The sequence below is a fragment of the Myotis nattereri genome (genome assembly GCF_964212035.1).
Source record: "Myotis nattereri genome assembly, chromosome: 2".
Classification (NCBI taxonomy): Eukaryota; Metazoa; Chordata; class Mammalia; order Chiroptera; family Vespertilionidae; genus Myotis; species Myotis nattereri.
Window position 1 is genome coordinate 148,156,938 of NC_138076.1, and position 21,520 is coordinate 148,178,457.

A 21,520-nucleotide genomic window follows, 5' to 3' on the forward strand; every position below is an offset into this window, starting at 1 on the left:
CACCAGGTGGGTGAAGTTTTCTGTCATTATTTCTTCAAATAGGTTTTCAATATCTTGCCCTCTCTCTTCTTCTGGTACCCCTATAATTCTGATGTTGGTACGCTTGACATTGTCCCAGAGGCTCCTCACACTATCTTCATATTTTTGGAATCTTTTTTCTTTTTTCTTTTTCGGTTGGGTATTTTTTGTTTCCTTGTATTTCAAATCTTTGACTTGATTCTTGAGTTCCTCTGGTCTGCTGTTGGATCTCTGTATATTATTCTTTATTTCAGTCAGTGTATGCTTAATTTCTAGTTGGTCTTTTGTCCTATCCTCCAGGTCTCACTAAATTTATCGGCAGTTTCCATAAAATTCTTGAAAAACCTTAAAACCATGGTTTTGAACTCTATATCCATTCGTTTGCTTTCCTCCATTTCTGTCATTTGTGACCTGTTTCTTTGTCTCTGCATTTTTTATGCTTCCCTGTGTTGATAGAGTGTCTTTCTGTGCTAGGTGTCCTGTAGGGTCCAGTGGCTCAGCCTCCCCATTTACCTGAGGTGGACACTCTTGGTGCACCCCCTTGTGGGCTTTGTGCACAGTCTTGTTGTAGTTATGCCTTGATTGTTGTAGGATCACTGGGAGGAATTGACCTCCAGGACAATTGGCAGTGAGAATCAGCTGTGTCTGCAGTGGAAGAACTTCTGTGCTGAAGACACCCTTCTGGGGCAAGACTTGCTTCAGTGGGGCTTTGGTGCTCACTGAGCCTGCCCCCTGAGTGTGTCCTTATGGATCTGAGGAGTTGTAATCTGGATGGTCCCCCTCTGACAACTGGGTACACTGGCTCTTGGATCTAAGGAGGTGCTAATTTAGCCTCAGCCTGAGGTTACCCGGCAGGAGGTACGAAGAGAACTGCAGATTCCCCTTCCTTTTTTGGAGTTTGGAGGTGCCCTGATGAGGCCCAGCTATGAAGCAATGCAAGCTGCTGTGGGGCCTTGGGCCTTCTCTTGGAAGTTCTGGGTCTGTCTAGGCCAACTTCAGCTTTTTAGGTAATTTTCTGGTTGCAAAGGGGCTGGGCATTCATATGCAAAAGCCTCTGCCTCACCCTGGGTGGGGCGGGGTCTCAGGGAATCAAAGGGCGGAGCAAGCAGCTATGGCGGATTCTCTGCCCTGCCCTAAGGGGCTGTGTGTCTCAGTGTCCTGATAATTGCTGCAAGCGCCTCTGAGGGAAAGCCGCCCTCAAGTTCCGAGTTCTGCTTGCTGCCAGACAGTCGAGTTTCTCCCCGTATGAGTCGTGGGTCCCCAGAGACTTCCCGGAACCAGAGTTCAGAGCAGTTGGGAGCTTTTGACTCCCTCCCGATTCAAAAAGACAGCCGTGTCCTCAGGTGCCAGCCCCTTTCCTCGCAGGCTAACCTCCGTACCTCTGCACTTTACTTCCGCAGCTCCTCTGGCTCTCAGTGTGCTTTTCTTTCATTCTAGTTGTAGAATTTCCACTCAGCCAGCCTTCCTGTAGTTCTGGGTGATGTCCGTTTTGTCTTTTCGTTGTATTTTGAAGTTGTTGTGGGAGGCAGCAATTTCCTGGTATTTACCTATGCCGCCATCTTAGTTTCTCCATATCTAGCATTTTAAATGACAATGAAAATCTCAGTGCCAGGCATATTTCTCTTTGCTTAACAAATAGCATACTTATGTGTCTATCTTTCACAGGAAGACAAAAGCTCTCTGAGTCAATTAGCTTTAAGACCTCACAGGTAAGAAAATCAAACCTAATTGAATTGCATTGTGGCAATTCCATGACTGCTTCTCTTGTCAGCATTAACTAGGATCTAACTGCTTGTTCTTCTAAAGGGCAGTGCATATTCCTGAATATGCAATGAAGCATCTACTAAAAAATCAGTGTGTCCTTGGGCATCACTGCGATTTCTCAGTGACAGTGAGGACAGGAAGATGAAGATTCACTATAGTAACACTTCATAACAATAAAACACAGATGAAAAGGGTATCTTCAGCATTGATGTTAGATCCTTACATCTGATAGACACAACCAGTTTCTGAGCCAATACAATATTGACAAGAGGCTCTTCTGAAATAATATTTTTATGAGACATTATTATGAATTGATAGGTGCCTCCAAACTATGATACACTCATCTTCATTTTGTTTGGCTTTCATGTCAGAAGTTCAGTAACCATGTTCCAAAATGTGAAATTTTTCAGGTCAATGGGGGAAAAAAGGAGACATATGTACTACTAAAGGGTGTCCCAAAATTCACACAAGAAGTAATTTTTACAGAAAACACAGGTTTATAATTAAAAATTGTAAGTTTTTTATTTATTCCTAAAGTATACAGAGTAGGGTTATGTGTGGAATAGCATATCAGGTAAATGGCCTCCACGGCACAAAAAAACTGGATTATCATGTCGCAATAGCGAGCACCATTAACTGTTATTCCCTGAGCAGCCGCATTTTGGTCATGGCTAATTTCAACAAAAGAGTGCGTATGTGCCAGCAAAGCTGCGGAGGCCATTTACCTGATATGCTATTTCATACATAACCCTATACTGCACATTTTCTGAATCAATAAAAAATTTACAATTTTTAATTATAAACATGTGTTTTCTATCAAAAGTACTTCTTGTGTGAATTTTGGGACACCCTTTATTTGTAATACTTTAAACAATAAAATAAAATTTAAGAAAATAAAAAAAAGGGAAAATGAATATAGAGATTATATTCATAGTCTGAAAGATTAAGTTGAAGTATTCATTTTCTAATAAACTTCGGTGGTTTTGGGGGGAGGAAAACACCCCGCCTACAAAATTCTCAAAAATAAATGCTCCGAGTGGCCAAGAGTCAGCGATACCCCGACCAAGTCCAGGAGGCCGTGACCCAGTGGTCACCCGACGCTGTCCAAGAGAGGGGACCAAACTGTCCCCCTTACGCTGTTCAAGAGAAGGCGATCCAGAGGTCTCCCGACACTGTTCAAGAGAAGGCAATCCAGAGGTCTCCCGACACTGATCAAGAGAAGGCGATCCAGAGGTCCCCCGATGCTGTCCAAAGAAGAAGACCCAGTGGCCCCCGACGCTTTCCAAGAGAAGGCAATCCAGAGGTCCCCTGACGCTGTCTAAGAGAAGACCACCCAACAGCCCCCGAAGCTGTCCAAAGACAACCTAGCGGTCCCCAGATGCTGGCCAAGAGAAGGGCACCCAGAGGTCCCCCGACGCTGTCCAAGAAAAGGGGGCACAGTGGTCCCCTGATGCTGGCCAAGAGAAGGGCACCCAGAGGTCCCCCGACGCTGTCCAAGAAAAGGGGACCCAGCGGTCCCCCAGCGCTGTTCAACAGAAGGCGATCCAGATGTCCCCTGACGCTGTTCAACAGAAGGCGATCCAGAGGTCCCCCGACGCTGTTCAAGAGAAGACGATCCAGAGGTCCCCCGACGCTGTTCAAGAGAAGGCGATCCAGAGGTCCCCCGACGCTGTTCATGAGTTGGCGATCCAGAGGTCCCCGACGCTGTTCATGAGAAGGAGATCCAGAGGTGCCCCGACGCTGTTCATCAGAAGGAGATCCAGAGGTCCGCCGACGCTGTTCATGAGAAGGAGATCCAGAGGTCCCCCGACGCTGTTCATGAGAAGGAGATCCAGAGGTCCCCCGAAGCTGTTCATGCGAAGGCGATCCAGAGGTCCCCCGACGCTGTTCATGAGAAGGCGATCCAGAGGTCCCCTGACGCTGCCCAAGAGAAGGCGATCCGGAGGGCCCCGGACGCTGCCCAAGAGAAGGGGACCATGAGGTCCCCCGATGCTGTTCAAGAGAAAGCGATCCAGAGCTCCCCCAATGCTACCCAGAGCCCAGTTCCTAGGTAATGACTGCATTTCCGCACCTTGGAGTGCAAACCAGGCAAGTTTCAAATGAAAACCCCTCTCTAGAGCCCTATTCTAGGTCCTGCTTCTGCAGCAGAAGCTGGGGAAAGTAAAGGGTGGTGTGGGTGGTTAAATAAAAAAAAAAAAAAAGGGGGTATCCAGGTGGTGTCTTGGGAAGCATCATTTCAAGAATGGCTGCTGAGCTTGGAAGACTGCTTGGCGTCCCCTGGCGGTCAAGAGGAGAGGCTGCCCTCTCTGAGAGTCCACTTCTCAGCCCCCACTGAAACTTCAGAGACTGGACTTTTTCATGGGTCTCTTTCCTCCCCTGCTCCTTGGCTCCCACGTTTGTGGGGCTTCTTATTAAAGTATTTGGTTCTCCCAAACTTTCTAATAAACTTGATGATCCGGAAAAAAAAAAATTATCAATCTTCTTTTCAGAAACTGTTTCTCTACCTTAATGGATGTTAAACATTTGTGGTGTGGGACTTTCTGAAGTGCTGGGTGGGCTTCTACTAGAAAAAGAGTTGGGAGAGAGGAGGGTAAAGAAGGGGAAGAAACAGGGGGGGGAAGGAATGGGGGAAAGGAAGGGGTAGGAGAGAGAAATACCAGTGTTACCCACATCCTGGGTTACTACTGAGAAGAAAGATGAAATTTGGGTAACACCTTTCCTCAACTGTAATAGCGTGCTAATAGGGTGTGAAAGAGAAAGAGTGAGATGCAAAGGCACAGTGATAATGGAGAAGGTGAGAGGAGTGGGAAGGGGTGAACTCTCAACCCATTGCTTCACAATGGTGGCAACACTGATAAAAACGTGTTTATGAGCCCTGCTGTGTCATCTGCTCCTAACTCCTTTGGTAACTCCTTCAAATTCCTATTTAATAACACTTAAGAAACACCTCTAAATCAGACAGACCAAAGAATCCAGGCTTTTTATTCCCCATGACAAGATGAAGAAGGCTAAGCATAATCAGAGACAGGGTGAACATTCATCCTAGGTTTGCTCCAAACATTTCTGACTTGAGATATTCTGTCCTATTGATCCCATAAGCACACATAAGCCTTTTCAGTTCATGTGCCCAGACTGTTGGTTAGACAATAAACTGGTGATAGGAATGCTCACGGATATGAATGATTCCAAAAACTTTTAGTGCATTGGTCCTTTGCTCCAAATCATGTCAATCCTCTTCCTGGAACTTTCCAGGGAATTGCATTGGGTCCAGAAGAAAATCTAAAATCCTTGCCATACTCCTCAAGCCCCTATAGAATCCGATCCTTACCTCCTCTCCCCTTGATTCACCACCTTCCAGTCCCATTGGCCCGCTTTCTTTTCTGTGAACATGCTGAGTTTATTCCTGCATCAGAGCCTTGGCCTTTGTTCTTACCCTGTCGAGAATGTGTTTTACATCTAGTTTTCATGGGCTTCTTCTCCTGGTTCAGATCTTGACTAAAACTCCCATCTTCTCGGGATGTCACCCCTAACAATGCTGCCTAAACTAGCACTACGCCCAACCCCAATACGTTCTTGGGCATGGCCCTTTGAAATCACCTTCATGGCATTTACTATCCTATATAATAAAAGCCTAATATGCTAAGTGGCCGGTCATCCGGTAATTTGTTCTACCAATCAAAATGTAATGTGTTAGCCGAAACCGGTTTGGCTCAGTGGACAGAGCGTTGGCCTGTAGACTAAAAGGTCCCAGGTTCGATTCCAGTCAAGGGCATGTACCTGGGTTGCGGGCACATCCCCAGTGGGAGATGTGCAGGAGGCAGCTGATCGATGTTTCTCTCTCATCGATGTTTCTAACTATCTCTCTCCCTTCCTCTCTGTAAAATATCAATAAAATATATATTTTTTAAAAAAGTAATATGTTAATGATATGCTAAGGCCACTCAACCACTCACTATGACACGCACTGACCACCCAGGGGAGAAAGTTGACCTGTCAACTGGTCTCTATGACATGCACTGACCATCAGGGGGCAGATGCTCAGACCAGTAGGTGAACTTGCTGTGGGGGTCTGGCCGATTGGGACTGAGCGAGACAGGCCAGACATGCCCTGGAGTCCTCCTGCAGTCCCTCTCCAGCTGGTCAACCTCCCGTGTCCTCTCCAGCCCCAATCATGAATCGGTGGGGTCCCTTGGCCTAGCCTGCGCCCTCTTGCAATCCAGAACCCCTCAGGGGACGTTGAAGAGCTGGTTTTGGCCAGATCCCACAGGCATAAAAGGCTAATATGCAAATAGACTATGCAGTGGAACAACTGGTCATTATAATGTTCGCTGACTACCAGGGGGCAGACGCTCAACACAGGAGCTGCCCTGTGGTGGTCAGTGTGCTCCCACAGGGGGAGCGCCTCTCAGCCAAAAGCCGGGCTCACAGCTGGAGAGCGCAGCGGCAGTGGCTGGAGCCTCTCCCACCTCCACGGCAGCACTAAGGATTGCCAGCTTAGACACGCTCCCCATGGGTCCCTCTGCAGGCAGTTAGCCACCCCCCAAGAGCTCCTGGATTGCAAGAGGGCGCCGGCCAGGCTGAGGGACACCCCCCCCACACACAAGAGTGCACGACTTTTGTGCACCAGACCTCTAGCGATCTATAAGCATCTTATTTATGTATTTGATTATCTTTTTTCCCCATTAGAGTATAAGCTACAGGAGGCTGAGTCTGTCTCTGCCTCACTCCTACAAAAGCATCGAGCACAAATAGATTCCCAACAAGCAGTAGGTATCCAATAAACATTTACATGATAAATGACTAAATAAAGGTATGTCTCATCTCCTTTGTAGTTAAACACAGTGTACGGCACACCACAGGCCTTAGAAATGGGGAGGAGTACCAGTCACTGGACCCGGGAAGATCACTAGCAAGCCTGGCCGGCCCTGTCTCCACACCCTGACCCCTTCTCTTATCCTTTCAGCTCCCAACCTCTGAACTAAAGTGTCTTTGGGGAAAACATTTCTCACTCCACATATAGTTTACTATACAAACTGCTGCAAAATTCAACGATTAGGTCTAAGTGGCCCTTCTCTTGGAAATGGGATGAGTAGAAGAAAATGTCTTCAAAGGGAGAATTATATGCACTTTGGTTTCATCTTCTCTCTGCTCATTGCAGTTTCCCCTGTGAACACTTTCCTCTACACAACACATAGACTACAGGCTGTTCCTGAAGCAGACAGGTTGCCCACACAGCCACATTCCCACGCTCAGCCTTGACCATGTTGGGATTATTTCTTAGTATGCAGTGCTCCCTAACACATACTCTGTGCCAAGCACTTCCCAGCAGTTTTATATTAGCTGGAAGAACGCAGTTACTTTTCTGCACTTATTCAAACACTGATCATCTTTAAGTCTGTCTACAACTGCAGCGCAGCACCTATGTAAAGCCGCATTAGTCTGGTTATAAGTGTTCACAAAATGAATCAATTAATAGCTGTTGTCGGTAGTGAGGTGTGACTAATCCTTTCTTTTTCACATTTTTTTTTTTGGGGGGGGGACATTGAATATGAAAGCCAGCTCTTCTAATTCCTGGCATTTATTCATTTGAAAGAAACATTTATTGAACACCTTCTGTATTCCAGTCACCAAGCAAGGCACTGAGGATACAAAGTCTAATGGGATACGTTTCTTCAAATCTTCCCGGATCTTGTAGTCTCACCCTATGAATGTTGTACCCTGAGGCTAGGATGGAGATATGTGCAGGGACCTGTGAAAACACAGACCATCATGGAAGCTCCATGCGGGCAGTGACTTATCTATTCTGTATCACACTGTCTAGAACACATAATAGTCACTTGATAAAGGAATGAATGAATAAGTGAATACATCTAAATCAGACTGTGCTGCCAAGTAAGATTTCCTGGAAGGAAGACTGAGGAGGGTACTCGAGAAAGAATGACAGGGAAGGACATTCTAACTACCCCTGCCCTTATGTGGTTCTCAGACTTCCAGGGCTAGGGGAACCCTCAGGCTATTAGTAACCATTTTGTGTGATGATGAAGCATGTGTAAGAGCAATTTGGGATAAACACAGTTATTTCTGTGTTCTTTCCATTAGAACTCTGTGTGTATTGATGGTTGGGCCTAAGCTTTTGTCCCGGAGACACTAATATTATTTGGCATAAGAAAATGTGGCCATTGAAAAATAAAATAAAAATGTTGTCAAGTCTCTTCCTTCTGATTGGCACTTTGGTCAGAGAAGTGTTTCTCGAGTATAGATTACCAGATAAAGACCTTGACCTCCCCCTACACAAACCAACATGAGGAGCACTGAGTCTTGAGGTCATATCTATTAGTCAGAGCCAAGAGTTTCACAGGTTTAGGCTCAGCCTAAACTGCCTATGAGAGTTCTTAAGAACTCATATTTTCTACATTAGTATTAAACTTCATAAAGTGCACTTAAGAACAAAGTTGGGGTACATTGAGCAGATTTTATGATATTAGTCTTATTTTCGCAAACTAAATAAATAAATAAATAAATAAATAAATAAATAAATAAAATCAAGGCTCAGATTGATAAATTGATTTGATGAAGTTCACACAGTTAGATAGTGCGGGCGCGGGGGGCAGGGGGCCGGGTGGGGCGGGTGGCGGGGGGTGGGCAGGACCTTGATCTCAGGGTTTGGCTCCAGGTCTGTGCTCATTCTCCTGCTCTGCTTTCCTTTCCAAGGGACAGCAAGACTGGAAGCATCAATGGAACCACCAGAGACTAATTAAACAAACAAAAAATGTGGGGGTAGCATCATGTCCTGAGGTTGAAAGATGGATGCAGCAGGGTTTGCTGGCCATTGCAGCAACCAGACAAAGGGCCCCACACTCGCAGTGGCTTTAACAATCAAGAACTACTGTCACCCATGCACTCTGTGTGCAAAGCACGTCCTGCTCATTGCAGTCCCTCAGGGACCCAGGCTGCAGGGGGCTTCACCTTGACATGCTCCCATCACCTCGGAGGCAGGGAAAAGAGTTGACTGTATCCTGGCTTTTAAAGCTTCTGCCTAGAGGTGACAATGCCACCCTGCTCCCATTTTATTGATTGAAGCAAGTCACCTGGCCAAGTGTGCCATCAATACTCTCCCAGGGAAAGGCAATGCACCTCCACAGCCTGCCACTGCTGCTCAAGCAGCTTTTATCTTCTAAAGCTGTAACAGCTATGGCAGCGCCATTGTCAAAACAGCAGCTCTGAGCCTAAAGGGCAATCACTGATCTCTCACCTGATCAGACTGTCACACTTTGTGCTTCTGCCAGAGGATACCTTTGTGCAGGGATCTGATCTCTCAGCCACCGGGGACTCTAAGTTCTCTGTGTATCCAAATGCGCTGACTGGAACGGCTGGAATCCAAGTAGCTGTGAAATAGTTTACGTTTTCATCGCCAGCCACCAGTCTAAGCTCTGTGAAAGCTCTAGTTTGTTCAGTACCGTGCACAGTGTCTGACATACACAGTGTGACAATAACTCACACATGTGCTAGCGACTCTTTAACTCTTCACAACCCCAAGAAGAAGGTACTGTTACTATGCTCATTTCACAGATGAGAAAAATGTGGCACTGTGGTTCAAGGACTGTGGTAATTGGTGTACGTCCGCTACCCTTCCCATTGGCTAATCAGCGAGATATGCAAATTAACTGACAACCAAGATGGCGGCCGGCAGCCAGGCAGCTTGAAACTAACATGAGGCTTGCTTGCCTCAGTGACAGAGGAAACCAACGTTCCCCGCCTGCCACTGCAGACCTCCTAGCCTGCAGTTTAAGAAACTCTGTAACAAATACCGCCAGCCTTCAGCCAGCTGGATCGCAACATTGTATGCAAAGGCCAGAAACCTACTTTCAGCAGCGGAGGCCTAAGAGCTGGAGCCAAGCCTCAAGCTAAAGCTGGCCCAGAATTAAAAAAAAAAAAGGAAAAAGGAGCGATTGGGAGCTTCAGTCACCCCCAGCCTGAAAACAGCCCTCAGCCCCTCACCCAGACTGGCCCGGCACCCCAGTGGGGACCCCCACCCTGAAGGGTGTGTGACCAGCTGCAAACAGCCATCATTCCCTCACCCAGGCTGGCCAGGGATGCCAGTGGGGACCCCCACCATGATCCGGGACACCCTTCACGGAAAACCAGCCGGCACCCACCCTTGCACCAGGCCTATACCCTATATAGTAAAAGCATAATATGCCTCCCTCCACCGGGATCAGCCGAGCCGTGAGGTCTCCCAGCACCAGGATCAGCGTGAGGACTGTTTTCAGGCTGGGGGTGACTGAAGCTCCCAATTGCTCCTTTTTTTCTTTTTTCTTTTTTTTTATTCTGGGCCAGCTTTAGCTCAAGGCTTGGCTCCAGCTCATAGGCCTCCGCTGCTGAAAGTAGGTTTCTGGCCTTTGCTTACAATGTTGCAATCCAGCTGGCTGAAGTCCGGTGGTATTTGTTGCAGAGTTTCTTAAACTGCAGTCTAGGAGGTCTGCAGCGGCAGGCAGGGACCGTTGGTTTCCTCCATCACTGAAGCAAAAAAGCCTCATGTTAGTTTCAAGCTGCCTGGCTGCCGGCCGCCATCTTGGCTGACACTTAATTTGCACATCTGGCTGATTAGCCAATGAAAAGGGTAGCGGTCGTACGCCAATTACCATGTTTCTCTTTTATTAGTGTAGATCACTCACAATAACAGCAGCAACTGGAATTTTTGTCTTTTATCAGATCCTTTATTATCTTATGCATGGAGACCCTTTGGAACTATAATCTTCCATCACAGTTTTGGGATACACAATACAAATAAGGCCAGAGTTCTCAAGAAAAAAAAGCTCTAAAAACGTAGGATTTGTCATTGCATGTCTCTTAGATGTAACATTAATCTTAAGTATATTTAGAAACTTATATCCATCTAGAATAGATCTGAATACATCTTTTAAAGTATCCTACTTAGAATCAGAAGTGCCTCTTTACTCCTCTTTTTATGAAACAGTGACATCTACTGCTCAGTGGGGTTAATCCTGGGGGATGTTCTAACAGTAGAATAATCCCTACTTCACTCTCCGGCCTTCAGAGCCAGAGGCAGGCCCACAGTCACCATCGCTTCCCCCTCTCCACCCCTCTGAGGCCCCTCCACAGCACTATCATGTCTGAGCCTCTGCACAAACTGGATTCTCTCTCTCTGAATTAGTTCTATTCTACAACAATTCCACTAGAAAGTCTTTCTTCCTTGGAAGCTCAAACTTATTTCTAAATTGTAACTTTCTCTTAGCTCTATCCATGGAATAGTACTCAACAAGTAAAATTCCTTTTCCACGTGACAGCCCAGGAGACAGAGAGATGTCATGTTCCATCAGAATCTTCTTTTTCCATTAAAGACTTTCAATTTCTTCAGACTTTCTGGGTATTATTTCAAGCCCCTCTCTATATCTTTCCTATTCTCTACCTGTGTTCTTTTCTATTAGAAAAATAAAAGCATTCCTATCACAAAAGGTCTCTCATGAGGTCAATGGCTGGCCTCCCCCTTCGTTAAATGGCTGCAATAATGTAGTGGGTAAGCCAGTGAAATCAGAAGGAGGAAATCTGGGTTCAATTCTGGTTCCCCTACATGAGCCTTCAGTGCTATGCAAATCAGCCAAACCCTTTAAACCTTTCTCTTCTCACTTGTAAAATGAAAGTGACAATAATAACAAATAATTAAGACACCTAGTGGGTTTGCTCGAAGGAGGAAATGAATGTTAGCTGGGCAGTGTGTAAGGAGCACAGCTATTCAGTGAGTACTCAATAAATGGGAGCCTTCCTGCTATTACCCAGCTGCTTCTGGACTAGATAAACAAACCTGAGAAATGTTGAGGAGGCATGGGAAGTGAAGCAATAGGGGAAATAGAGGAATGCACATGTTTTAAATTAACTACAAAATGTGAAGTTTCTTAAAGTTGAGGCCAGTTTTATGAATATCCTATGCTCCAAACTCATATCTACTGTCTGGCATATAAAAGGAGATTAGAAAGTATTTTTTGGACGAATGCACTTCACATAGATCAAAATATGCTCTACAGCGATGGGGGGAAACATCATAAAGTCAGTATTAGAGTGCTATTTCCTATATGAAATGTGATATAGTATAAAAAGCCCAAATATAATGGATGTTGAGCCATGCCTAGGTTGCATGGTACATTTAATCGCCTGAAAGAAGCTGTTCATTCAGGAATTTTAATTCATTTGGAAACTGTTGGAGCCATATAGTAAGCCCTTTTCTGCATAAATATCATCAACAAGACTTCATTTTTTGTGACAACCTATGTTTAAGCATAGGTGCTAAAAATACAAAGTATAAGTTGTAGTTTCTTCCATAAAGGAGCTTATAATCTAGTTAAGAAAATACTTAAGTCACATTGAATGATGAGTAAAAATACAAAGGATAAAAGAGCTGTATAGCTAGTAGTAACCAACCATTCTAGTAGACATTTCATATTATATCTTAGAAACAACGGAATCATTTCCCATTACATGCGATTCAAGCCCAATTTTGGAGGTTTATTATTTCCCCTCTAAGTCAGGTAAAGTACCTAAAGAAGAAAAAGAGAACAAAAATGTGAATATCTCTGTATGCACCTTGACACAGTCCATAGTACACTTGCTGACCCCATGGCCCTCAGAGAACTGCAGTCCCACAAAGGGCTGAAGGAAAGCATTCTGGGCACTGGAGTGGGCTAGGGTCCCGAGTAAAGGAAGTCCGCTTTCTTGTTGGCTGTTTTCAGTGTAACTTCTGTGTGTTTAGTCTCATCATTCGCATAATGGAGAGAGAAATAACTGTGCTCTCCAAATAAAAGAGTGATCATGAGAATAATATGAAATAATAAAAATGTCTTTGAAAATCTCCCTAGGCAAACACAAGTTAATATTACCCCTTATTAATATTCTCTGGTAAGGAGCAGTACATTTCCCTGCCTATCCAAAGTGATCACACCCCTCCCATGAGCCATCTTAGCAAAATAAACCATTGTCCATTCTTCAGATCAAGACATATTGGGTAGAGCCGAACTCCAAAAATAAATGTCCAGGGTGGCAAATTGTTTGGTCAGCCTCAATAGCTGACATGGATTCTGATATAAATATTTGGCTGCAGTAGTCAATATTGACCCTGAACTTGCTAAAATAAATAATTTGGTTAGATACATGGCAACTTAATTGTGTATTATTATACACGGTGGATATTAAATAATTAGCACACTTATATAAAGAATCAGACTTTAAATCTCAATTTAGGATCAAGCAGAAAAGTTTGTTATTGACTGAAACATATCCCCAGATTCCATTACCTGTAATAAAAATGAACCTTTGTAAAAGAGGAGTAGCTGATTGCCTAGCAGTGCCAGCCTGCAGGGAAAATAACCAATATGAAAATTCTGGTTTACTGCCCCCACCTACTGTCTGATAAGCTTAATCCCTTCTCTTCAACCTCCAATTTTTCCCCAGGTGGGTCCAGAAATGTCCAACATGAAGGCCAATCATGGCCTTCCATTCTGACATGTTCATAGTTAGTTGACTGCAGACTGTCTGAGGGAAGTCCTTGGGCACTGCCATTACTACACTGCACGCAGCATGAATCTGCTGGGACTGCCTCCTTGCTATCCGCTGGGAACCAACAATGTACTGTGGAAGTGAGCATGTTTCACTCACTATTGAGGACCCCATAGCAGTACTGCTTGTGCCAAAGTCTTTCATGAAAGAGGTTAGTTTCTGTCTCCAACCATGTGTAGGCTCACCGTAGCCTAGTACACCCTAGAAGAGCAGCCATTCTCTTTCCATCATTCCTATACTATCTCACCTTTAGCCAATGAGGAACATTAAACTTCTTCACTTCTCTTCAGCCCAAAAGAAAAGGTCCTATACACACCGGCTCAGGCAACTAGATGTCCAGCGAAGTTACTATTTTAGCAAAGAACCAGACTTTAAATCCCAATTTGGGATCATTAAGAAACCTCTGCTAGAGGTGATGCTCTCAAAATAGGTAAAACCTTATCAAGATTACTGACAGTATACATCTGTAAACTGCGTTTTATTTTCCAGTTGTTTTTCATACAACATCTGAATTATCTTGCTATTTAAAACAATAAACAGTGTACCTAAAACTAATACAAAATAATATTGAATGTAAACTGTAATTTAAGAAAATGAGCCTGGCCGGTGTGGCTCAGTGGTTGAGTGTCAATCTGTGAACCAGGAGGTCAGGGTTCAATTCCCGTTCAGAGCACATGCCCAGGTTGCAGGCTCGATCCCCAGTAGAGGGCATGCAGGAGGCAGCCAATCTATGATTCTCTCTCCTCATTAATTTTTCTATCTCTCCCTCTCCCTCCCTCTCTGAAATCAATAAAAATATTTTTTTAAATAAAATTAAAAATGAAACAAAAATAAAGTGTTACATTTTTGTTTTTGCACGGAGGACATACCTGTGATTTCACATTTTCTACATAGACTATAATTTCATCTTTGAACAAAGACGGCTTTATTTCTTCCTTCCCAATTTGTATACCTTTTGTTTCCTTTTCTTGTCTTATTGCATTAGCTAAAATTTCCAGAACAATGTTGAAAAGTGGTGATGATAGGAAACATCCTTTCCTTGTTTTTTATCTTAATGGGTAAAAAAGACTTCAAGACTTACTATAGAGCAATAGTCATCAAAACATTGTGGTATTGGTGAGAGAAACGACAAATAAATCAATGGAAAAGAAGAGAAAGCCCAGAAATTGGCCCACATAAATATAGTTTACTGATATTTGTTAAAGTAGCAAAGGCAATACAATGAAGATAGTCTTTTCACCAAATGGTGCTGACACAACTACTCATAGGAAAAAATGAATCTAGACACAGACTTTACACTTCTCAAAAAAATTAACCCAAAATGTAGCACAGGCCTAAATGTAAAGTGCAAAACTAAAAAAACTCCTGGAAGATAACACAGGAGAAAACCAAGGTAACCTTGGGTATAGCAAAACCTAGATAACCTTGGGTATATACAACCCTAAAGACAAAATCTGAGAACGCAGAGTAGCATTCATTCATTCATTAATTTATTCCTCCAACAAATATTCATTGACTTTTTATCAAATGCCTCGCTTCATGTTGCATTAAGGAGATGCAAAGATACTTACCTTTGCACAATGCCTGTACTGTGTTTAAGAACATACAGTTGGGCAAAATAAAGACTCTGATATACCTGATTTTAGAGTATCACCTAAGTATTGAAAAAGGAGATGTACAAAAAGACCGTTGGAGTAAATTATTTTGGGGCTCTATTTATCCATAATAGAAAGGCATTAAATCAGATAATCTTTTTTTTTTCTTTTTGCTCTCAGAAGTCAACGGTTTTGTTATATACCTACAAATGACCTATAAAACTGTAAATTCATTTTAAATCATAGAAGTTATTTGTTCTCATTTGTTAATGATAAAAAATGGCTTTCTCTTTTTCAATGCCATTAAGATAATTCTTTGTAACGCATTTCACAATATCTTGTTATGAAGTCTGATGTTTATATTCTTATAATTTTAAATTTCAGTTAACTGTTTTATATATAATTATTTTCAATTTTATATAAAGCTTGCATTATTATCTCTTTTAAACTAATTTTTCAATTTTAAAATTAAAACGGTGAAAGGTGTGGAAGTCACTAATCTGCCATAATTTCAATCTGGTTTCCACTGGGGGTGGGGGCTGCATTGGAAGGCTCTTTGATTTCATTTCAATTCAGATAACATCTACTCTGGGCCCCACAATAGACTTTGGTGTTCAGTGATGAATAGGGAGGTAATATTTTGAAAGGATAAAATACCCCTGTCACTAGTAAGTATTATTGAAAGATGATCTGCACTGGAGAGATTCTTGGCCCCAAGGTTAATCATTTACATGGACACATTTATAAATAGACAAACTATATAACACAACCACACATCCTGTTGAGATCCTACTGTATGACAGATGAGTGCTCATTGTAGATCCTCAGAACACCCACCCACATAATCAAACTCCCAAGAAGTGCTGAAATATTGTATCATGGGTTTTTCAGCTGCTTCCAGAATTTACTCAGACTGGTACTAATTTACCTGTTCTGTCCACTGACTCTTTGTCTAGTTCTCAGATTCCCATTTGGCATTAGAGCTTGGCTTCTAATGCTTGGCTCAAGATCCCTAGCTGCTTTCAGACAACATTTTCTGGCTTAAAATTTCCTGGTCATTTCCTTTCAGAGAGGATTCTGGTATTTGCCTGTGAGACCCAAGTGTTGTGAGCCATGGATAAGTGACATTAGTGGTACCCACTGTGGCATCAGAAACACACAGAGGGTCAGAACCAACCCTCTGGAAGAAGCTAGGCATCAGTCATATTTGACTCATCTTTTTGTTCTTTCCTTCATGACTGGATCTCCATCACCTTCCTACAGACATTCTCCTACTCAACACAATGTGTTCCCGAATGAAAACACGACTTGTCATTCCCTAAATACCTCATGTGCTCTTGAACTTCTGAGCCTCTATATAGAAGGGAAGGATTTCTATACTTTCTTTCATTCCAGGGATTCCTACACGTCCTTCAAATTAGCTCAAGTGACATTTCCTCTTGGGAGCATTCTGGCCTCCTCACACTACGAGCAGGGATCCTTATCAGAGACCTCGCATCAGTTGATCCACTGTTTAATAATTGTTTCACTTTCTCATCTGTTTTCCAAATATACTCAAAGTTCTAGAGAGTCTTAGGTAGCGTCTTGTTGAACTCTGAATCCCTGGTGCCAGGACAGAGTCTGGAATGAAGCACAGGCCTTGTTACGTGAGGATTGGGTATGTAAATGCATTTACAGCAATGGCTCCTTAGCTGCTAAAACATCACATTCTTGGAACTGTTCATGGATTAGTGTCAGTTAAGAAATAGTTTTATCTTTTCCATGTATAGTTCAGAAATAGTTTTATCTTTTCATGTACACTAGAGGCCCGGTACATAAAATTCATGCACGATTAGGGTCCTTAGGCCAGGCTGGAAATTAGGGTCCACCTGTGGGACAACTGGCAGAGTGATTGGGGGCCGCCGCTGGCACCCACCTTGGCCGGACTGAGGCATGCAGGCTGGGGGCAGCTCCTGCATTGAGCGCCTGCCCCCTGGTAGTCAGTGTGCATCATAGTGACCGGTTGTTCCACCATTCGGTCAATTTGCATATTAGGCTTTTATTATATAGGATTGTGTTCTGCTGCTGCCTGCCTTTCCAGGTTTTCATTATGAATAGATAGTGAATATTTAAATGTTTTCCCTCTGGTGCTTGGGGATGTTTCTTTGTTATAAACACTTGTCTTGGCATTTGTCTCTTCTGATGGGATACCAGCCTTTACTCAGTCAACACATTTTTATGTGTTGTAAGTACTTACAAAGTACCCGAGTCCTACATCATGATTAACTTCCCATTTATTATAACAATAGCTTCTTTCTACCAACTTACTTCACCATATCTTCCATCAGCGTTCTCAGACTCAGCATAATCCTCTATGGCTGGAGTACAGTGTACTCCTGAAATTAGCCATTCTCATACATTAGCTTGGGATTTCTCACATTTGTTCAGGTTGCCAAAATGCCTGGAATAATAATCCATACTGATGTATTGAACTCACATTTAAAGGAGAAGCAATTTTAATTACAGAACACATGGCTGTGTTATATGCACACAATATAACAGTTATGACACTAAAATGTACATACCTTGGAAAAGAAGCAAATTGGTGAACCAGACATAATTATTGCAGTCATTCATTTCTTATTTCTATTTGTTATGGAAAAAACTGAATAGAAATATTCCATATCAATGATTCTGGCAATTCTTTGCTTTATCTCCTCTCATCTCTCCCTCCCCAACCCCCAACCAAAATATGTCAGTCTGTTCTAATCTATATATATAAAAGCCTAAGTGATCATTATGATTGTTTGACTGCTCCATTGGTTGACCAGTTGCAGACGCTCAACACAGGAGCTGGCTCCCACAGCGGGAGCGCTGCTTAGCTGACTGACAGGTACCAGAAACCAGAGCCCAGTGAGTGCAGCTGCAGCCTCTCCTGCCTCTGCAGCTACCAAGCAGCTTCGGGAGCAGGCACAGTGGGGCCGTATTGAACAGGAGCTGCACGCGCCCATCCTGGGCTCAGGCTCCTCCCTGGCTGCCTGCTGCTTATATCCCTCGGGGGATGTCAGACTGCCAGTTTTGGCAGATCCCCTCAGGCCAGGCAGGTATGGGGCTGAAACTGGCTGTTTGACATCCCCCATGGGGTTCTGCATTGTGAGAGGGCACAGACCAGGCTGAGGGACCCCACCAGTGCACGAATCCATGCACCAGACCTCTAGTTTATAGATAAATGTAATGAATATAATAATTTAATCCATATTGTGTTTTTCTCTGGTGATTTTTCTTCACTCTTTGATTTGTTCTATGATACCTGCTATTAGATGACAACATGAATTTCAAGGTAGCTAATGAGTTCTATAGGGAGCAAACCGCATAATGGAAATAGTAATAATTATAATAATAACAACCACTTTCTATATGTACTAAGCATCGTGTTAAGAGTTTTATTTATTTTCATTATGTGATATAGTTCTTCCATTAACAATAGAGAATTCTATTTCCACTTTACAGATGAGGAAACTGAGGTTACAGAGGATAAATAACTTGTCTCTTGAAGTTTCTGCTTCTCCTGCCCAGAGTTTCAGGTATTCTCTGGGATGTGTATTGAAGTGGACAGAGGAGGATATTCTAATTAAATCTCTTTGTGATGTTTGTATGATGGAAAAGATTAACCAAGAACTTTTCAGACTGTGCCCTATAAAGCTGTTATTTTGTTTCTAGTTTTGGTGTGGAGAGGGTGGGTCTTTTCATTTTTGCAAAGTAGCAAGATAAAAATTGCACTTGGTTACCTCTAACAACTGTCTGTTGCAATAAGGACTCTGAAATATTAGCAAGGTTTTCTCATTTAAGTCTCAGTGGAGCTGCCCTCTTTCAAGTTCCGTATCCATTACCAGTGGGGTACTGACTTGAGTGGTTTTGCTCTAACACACAAGGTAGGGGTGAAAAGCAGGTGCAATCAGGAGCATATGCATTTAAACCCAGTTCGTGGAATAAAATATTTCCCCCGTACAAAGAGAAATAGAGTTCCCTAGATTTATAGCCACCACGGAGCTTTATGGAAATTCTGAATATTATTTAGATAAATCATTGGGTTTTTCCTAGTCCCATCCCATGATTTGTGATGCTTTCCAGTGCCTCTGGGTCTAGAAATTAAAGAATGGCTTGTGCTTATCAACATGCGCCATTCTTCATCTATGACAGACAGAGTATGGGAAATAGATTCGTGTTAATTTTTAATAAGATTCAGAAATAACATCCCTCTGGGGCATGGGAAAGAATATAGCTGTGCAGAGAGTTTATGATACATTAAAAACCCACATCAAATATACATCAAAACACATACTTGAGTACTCCGGGCTAAATCCAAATAGCCGTCCACAAGAGCATCCATTTGCTGAAAATACCTGCCACCCACACAGCTCACCATCTGTGGCTTTCCATTACCTCTGAGCTGGCACAAGCCCTTTGGTAAGTGAACCTCCACAGGCCTGCTCTCTGCTTGCCCAGCATGACTGGGAAGGTCACACTTGTGAACAAATGCTCCTACCCGGTCTCCGTTCCGTGATGCATTATGACTTAGTGCACCTGTAGTGATTTAAGGACAGTCTCATGCCATTTTTAAAAAGCTATTTAAGAGACACAGGTACTGTGTGATGGCAAGGTATAACACAGAGGAACGTGACCAAAACGCTAGTATTGAAGATTAAAGAAACGCCTGCCTGTTGGTGTTGGCTAATGTTGATCTCTCAAGCCTTTTGATGGTACCTAAGACTTGACACTTCTCTTACCTTTGTGACAGGTAGTCTCCCTCCTCTGCTCCCCTCTCTTTAATATTGAGGTAACTGGGCTTCACTATCTCACCCCATTGCCCTTTTCTCTTCACATACTGGTTCAGTTTGATGTTTTTATCTTCCACCTACATAAATATGCTTTTGCCTTCAGTTCTGGCTTTTACCCTGTGATTCAGTCATATAAATCGCAATATAGGCTGTACACCTGCACTTGACAAAACTGCTATAATAAAAAAAAAAACAAAACAAAAACAGGACTCATTATCTCTGCACTCTCCACTGTGACTCTTCTAGTTCATGGTCCGATCTTCTCCACGAACAAGGAAGTCACTCGACTCCTCTCTCCCCTACATACCCCTCATGCAACCCATCACCAAGCCACACCAATTATATCTTCAAAATGTTTCCAGGATGCACTCCCCTCTGTTCTTCTGTATACCTACTTCTGAACAAGCTGAGGCCCTCACCATCTCTTGCCTAAACAATTTCAGTAGCTTCCCAACTTTTTTCTTTAACTCCAGTCTTGCTCCAACTCCATAACTAATTCTCTGCACAACTAGTATCTCTCTACAATGTATACTTGGTCAGATCACTGTTGTCCCTAAGACACTTAAAGAATTTCCATTGATTACTGGATAAAGTTTAAGTTCCTTAGAGTGGCATATAAATACCTTTCTGTCTGATACAGTCTTCCTTCATATCTAATTTCTCTTCATTCTCAGGCACATCTTTTACTCTAATAAATATACATTATATTCCTTCAGTATTTTGTGCCTTTATTCACCTTGGTCCCTGTAAGATCTCTTCTTCTACATCTAACTTCTCTTCACTCTCAACCTCATATTTTATACTCTAATCTATAATAATAAAAGTGTAATATGCTAATTAAACCAGACGTCCTTCTAGGAGTCCTTTCAGATGACCTTCCAAGGAAACTTGGGCTGTGAGGGAAGCCCGAGTCCTAGGTGCCTCCTGGCAGCAAGAGGGAAGCCCGGGTCCCGGGTGCCAGAAGGAAGCAGGTGCCGGCAGCCAGGGGAAGTAAGGCCTATTCTTTCACAAATTTCGTGCTTCGAGCCTCTAGTAAGTATAATAATATTCCTTTAGCATTTTGTGCCTTCTTCCACCTTGATCCCACCCATCTTTCTTTTCTTGGCTAACCCTTATTCCTTCTTCAAGGTGTTATTTTCTTCTGAGAGTCATACATTAACCTAATGTTGGACTAAATGTTTCTCCATGCTCACAAAATACCAAATGTATAACCATATTGCCCTTACTACTTATGACAATACATTATGTGTCAGTCTTAGCCACTATTTAAGTGTCTTTATTTTATCATATTCTATTTTTTTATGTTTAATGTCTAGTTTAGTGCCTGACATGTAGTAGGTGCTTAGAAAGTGTTTCCTGATATAAATTGAGAGGTGTTGTGAACATTACTTTCATGGGGCATGACTTAAATTTTGAGGCTTCTCATAATTACACCTTATTCATAATTTTACAAGTGTTTGGTGAATTCATTTCTGAGACTTACCGGGTAAGGTTAAGGAGCAGAATAAGATACGTCTCAATCTGAAGGAATTTACAAGTGTAATCAGGATGTAAAATATTTGATAGTCATTAGTTAATTACACATATTGCGTGTTTCATAAATATACATACTTAATTTATGAATTTGTATGCATTAGTATTGTATATACATTCAAAGATGCTTAAGATTACCAATAGTATACCAGGTATTATGATAGACACTGAGTATTTGAAAACTAGTAAGACATGATCCTTCCCCTCAAGGAGTTTGCAGTCTAG

At 42.8% G+C, this 21,520-nt stretch overlaps 1 pseudogene across 1 annotated transcript in view; it reads left to right on the plus strand.

The window, feature by feature from the left end:
• LOC308513884 overlaps positions 1–6,759 on the plus strand; it is a 69,346-nt pseudogene extending 62,587 nt beyond the window's left edge. The window contains exons 2-3 of the transcript in view: positions 3,189–3,954; positions 6,746–6,759. The product of the transcript in view is annotated as an uncharacterized misc_RNA (transcript). The remainder of the gene's footprint in view (positions 1–3,188; positions 3,955–6,745) is intronic.
• The last annotated feature ends 14,761 nt before the right edge of the window (positions 6,760–21,520 follow it).